This window comes from Anas acuta, chromosome 5, assembly GCF_963932015.1.
Source record: "Anas acuta chromosome 5, bAnaAcu1.1, whole genome shotgun sequence".
NCBI lineage: Eukaryota > Metazoa > Chordata > Aves > Anseriformes > Anatidae > Anas > Anas acuta.
In genome coordinates, this window is record NC_088983.1 from 4,605,673 (window position 1) to 4,610,568 (window position 4,896).

At 44.2% G+C, this 4,896-nt stretch overlaps 1 long non-coding RNA gene across 1 annotated transcript; it reads right to left on the reverse strand.

Moving 5' to 3' along the window:
• Window positions 1-291: 291 nt before the first annotated feature.
• On the reverse strand, window positions 292-3,975 carry LOC137856724 (uncharacterized). Its single transcript, XR_011096736.1, has 2 exons — window positions 3,810-3,975; window positions 292-2,502 (listed from the first exon to the last, which is right to left on the reverse strand). It is a non-coding gene; the product is annotated as an uncharacterized lncRNA (long non-coding RNA).
• Between the last annotated feature and the right edge of the window lie 921 nt (window positions 3,976-4,896).

The following is a 4,896-nucleotide window of genomic DNA, read 5'->3' on the forward strand; positions in this document are numbered from 1 at the left end:
AGGAGGGAAAAGAGAAAGAAAGACCAAAGGTTTCATTCTGAGAAATTCTGCCAGCAATTTTTTATTTTTTTTTTATAAACATGAACGCTGCACAGCCTATTTTCCACGAAGCCAAAATAATTCCCAGCCACATAATTAAAAAAAAAAAAAAAATCCGAAATTAAACATTTTTGTCATACTTGGAAAGTCAGCCTCAGAGCCGGGAACTCGCGCTAACCCGGCGGCTGCCAAAACAATCGGCCCCTGTTGTCAGTAGGGGGACATTCTCCCCAACAAACCGCCTGAACAACAAGTCCACTGAGCAAAATGTGCAAAAAATTCTCAATTAGTTGTCTTTATTTAGTGAACACTATGGGGTCCTCGACGGCGCTATAGAATTATGGCAGGAAAGCCGAGCTCTTCAGTGGCTTATTAGCATTCTCCGAGGGTTGGAGTGCTGCTGGTGGCAGACTGGTGCCTCCAAGAGCTGGTGGTGGGACCCCGGCACTCCTTCGGTTTTGTCCTTTTGTCCTTCCCAGCCAGCAGGAAGTACGGCCCGGTGTCCGGGGTATTCTGGGATACCTTCGTCGCATTCACGGCTTGCAGCACCGGCAGCGCCCGTGCCTTTGTCAGTGGCGACAAGCATCCTTCTCGCCTGGGAAGCAGAAGCCCTGGGCTTGCCATTTTAAAAACGCGGTTAGAAAAAAGTGGGTCTGCTCCCTCCTCCTCCTCCTCCCCCCAGCAGCTTTCCCAAATGAACATCGCCGTCAATGGGCCGGGGTCGAAGAAGCTAAATGTTATGCTGCCGTCCTATTAAATTACATCAGATGTTATCAACACCCTGCTCCTACGTTAGAGCAAAAGAAGGCAAATAGGGGTAAATGGAAGTATCTCCCCCATCCCATTCTTATCTTAATTTAAATGTAAAGTGATTTTTTTTTTTTTAATAAAAAGAGGAGGGGGGAAAGTCGCATAGCAAGTGCTAGAAATGTCTTTTCTGAGAAAGAGGGTATTTGCTGCTTTAGGGAAAACACTATCATTGACTAAATTAACAAGTTGTCTTATCAACTGCCATAAGCCTTGAAGTCTAATTAATTTAGTACTGATCAATAGCCTTGAATGAAGCATTGATTTCTGTAGCTTTCTGGGGCTGAAGCAGAATCACATTCTCTGTTCCACGCACACTTCTCTCACAGGAACCATACACTTGTTTTATTAACATTCGTTCCCCCCTCTTCAATGTCCAGCAAGTGTTATAGGCATTAATTCCCATGGAAGAGTTGATCTTATAAATTATTTTGATAGAAGAAAGGTATGACTGGGGTTCCCAGGAAATGCACTTTTCTCTTCTTTGAGTTATATTCTGCTATACAAAAATCTCTAAGAGGAAAAGGATTCAGTGAGTAGATCAATGGACAGCTTAAAACTTGGCAGAGTCATCACTCGGGCTTTCCTCATTGATGTCCACCAAAGGTTTGATTTCTTGAACATATGTGATGGGTTTAAGAGTAGGATCCCTGCTCTACTTTCATGATGGAGACCTACAGCTTTCTGGAGAACACGTTTAAAATGTTTCAGCATCAGCCCAAGCAGGGGGTCCTCCACTGGTCATCAGAATAAGAGTAAAGTCTTTGAACACCAATGTATGAGCCTGGAAGTGAAACTGCTCAACTGGTGTGGGTGCACTCAAGCTGCCATCAACAGACATGCCAAGACCACCGAGGAAAAAAAGGTTCGTCAGGGAGCAGGTGAGATGTAGAGGACAGCAGCTTGGAGCTCTTGAGAAGGAAAGGAGGCCCCAAAGGATGCACAGCATCAATGAAGAGGTTCCCAGGAGCTCTGCCCCATCAGATGGCCTGCCATGACTTCAGGCCCAACGCTGGGTATCCACAATGCTCTGCAATGCGTCGACACAGCCCCTCATGTCCTTGGCGAGGCACCATCAGCTGTGGCTTTTGTGCCAGCTTTGCCCTGGGGGGACACGGGCTGGTGTCCCCAGGGAAATGGGCTCATTGTCAGCATCTGCAAGCCTCAAGCTGAGCCCTGCAGGAGGCACAGGAAAGTACTGGAAGCCCTCCCCTGCCTGCCAGCCTCAGGGAGAGCATCCCGTCTGGCAGGATGAGGCCTTGGGGTTAATCCCTACAGCCATGCAGCGCTGCTGCTGAAGATGCTCCACCTCCAGCACCTCTCGCTTTGTCAGAATTACTTACACCCACACCCGGCAGCACAAAACATCGGAGACGGGACCGAATCCAGCCGGCGGGGTTCCCCACCTCGTGTCTGCTGGGAAACGCTCGCCAGCCTCTGTGGAGCGGCTGCGGCAGGAGGGAGATCAGAGTCCGGCCCTAAATGCTTACAAATTAGCTTAAGCGCCAAACCTGCACGAGCAGAAGGAGTCAAGCGTTGCGACAGGTCTCCTCCGAGCCGTCTGCCTCCACCACGCTCCCCAGCTGAGGCACACCGTTCCTTTTTTTTTTTTTTTCCATACTTTTTCCTATCAATGTAACTGCACAAAACCAATTTCTGTGGAAAAAAAAAAAAGGGAGGGGAGAGGGGGAAGTGTGAGGGGATCACAATGGAAAAAATTCTAAACTGCAGAAGAATTACATTTCACCTTTACAAAATTTGGCCCTTTTAACTTCAAGTTTAAAAAAAAAAAAAAGAAAAACACCCACACCACAAAAGTCCCTCTCCTAATCTGTTTGGGGGCCTCCATGAGTTTCCATAGCACTTTACAAAAGATCTTTATTGAGGAAAGGATTGGACAAACTTTCCTTATATGTGTGGCCCTAGTCATTAATTGCCCCTGTCTTCTTTACCAAGGCCTTATTCCTATGTAAATACCCTTGCATAATGTTACAGGCTATTGTCAGGCCAGCGCCAGTCAGTCGCCACTTATATGCATTTTTATTTCAATCCTCTGCGCAGAGAATGAAAAGATGTCTGGACTTAAGCTGTTTACCAACTGGGCCAAAGCTGCAGTGTGGAAGAACTGAAGAAAGCACCAGGCAACTGCAGGAACAGACTTTGACAATGCAAGCAGCCATTTTCAGTTGAGTTATTAACCTACCCTGAAACTCTTCTAATCTATGCCTTTTTTAAAGAACAAATGTACTGAACCAAACATGAATGAGCCAGCGCTATTAAGAGAGAAATCCTCTAAAGGACTATTGAGCACAACATAGGTTTGTAATCATTTTGTCTCAGTTGCCTGCTACCAACATTATCAATGATGAAAATGCTTGCTCAGTTGTGGTGGATTGTCTCGTAATTAAATGACAGTGCCGTACTGTAAAAGAACATGCAGAAACACAGGAGATACCGAGGGCTTTCAAACGAGCCGCGCGGAGAAAGGAGTAGGGGTGGGGATGGATTACAAACCGACTTGAAAAACTGAATTAAGAATGTCGCAATCTTCCTTTTAGAGCACAGTTTTAGGCTCATTCTGGAAGGAAACAGCATTAAAATGTGCTCTTGCATGGGGTATCCTTCAGATAAAAAGAGTGAAAGTATGTAGAGGGAATTCTCCCTCCTTTAGGTTTAAGGAAAGCAAAAAAAAAAAAAAATAAATAAAAAATTAAGCCCTCGCATATACTCACAGGAAAAAAAAAAGCCTTATAAGTTTGCTGCAGGCTACATCTTTGTAGTGACTTAATGGCACTACAATCTACATAGCGTAGTGTTAGCCTTAAGAAACTCTTGACTATTTGCATGCATATTAGAATCCAATGAGAGCTTAATAAGTGCATATATATGACAGAGGAAACATCTCATTGCATAGTTAAAGCTACAAAAAAACATTGAGGGAGGCAAAGTCTCAAGTTAATTACCATTACAATGCAATCAAGTACAGCAGTCATAGCTGAAAACCTTTTCTATTAAGACCGCTAGGCTCAACCTTGTCTCTGCAGGTCAGCTCCAGCACAGATAACCTTTCCAGCAGACAAATACATGTAAAATTGGCTCATCTAATTAAAAGCTCAGGGAGGTGTAGAAAAATACCAGCACATTGAGTCTGAGCAAATCACGGAGTACCCCCTCCAGCTGGATGAAGCTACAATATGTGGCTGCTGTTTGTTCTGGAAGGAAACTGAGTCACTTACCATTTCAATAGGTTAATCAATTGACAATTAAATGGAGAAATTGGTTAACTCTGCAACAATTAACATGACACTCTATTAAGTACACTTTCTAATTGCCACAGCTGCAAGTGAAAATTAACGTCTGTGTCAAAGCAGTGGCACACAAGGTAGTGCTGTTTCGGGTGCTGTTGGGATAATACAAGTGGCTCGAAAAGCCGGGGCTGTATTTTACACCCCTAATAAGCACAGGGAGGAAAGTGTGCAGCACTGACCTCTGTGTTTAGCCAATGAGCATCTCAAGTTGTCTTGTTTGTATGTATATCCACTTATAGATAGACTTGCTAATACATGTATGCCTGTTGGTGTGTATGTATAGACATACAGCATTACTGCCCTAGTATAATGCATATTCCTTTAAAACAACATTTCAAATAAATAATAAGCTTTTTTTTGAGTGTTAAAGATCTGTAATACTCGTACATAGTGTGCACATAATGTGTGGTTAGAGGTATACGTGGGGAGATGTGATTGCATATGCACAGAAAGGTTAAGGAGGGAATAAAAGGAACCAAATGGCCAGAAGTCTCAAGAATGAGCAGTGTCACAGTAACTCAGAAAGGTTCTGCTTTTGAACAAATACTTAGTTGTGGTGAATGCCTGGCCAAGGATCAGAGCAGATACCAGCAGAGACCAAGCCCTCGTGGAGTAAGTGGAAACATATTTACTTTTATCAGGACAGAAAGCTTTGTTTTACAGCAAAAGGTGCTGAGCTGTTCCTCAGGTTCTGTTCCCACCTCCTCTGTGCAAAGCCTGGATGCTTTTGCTAGGAAGACCA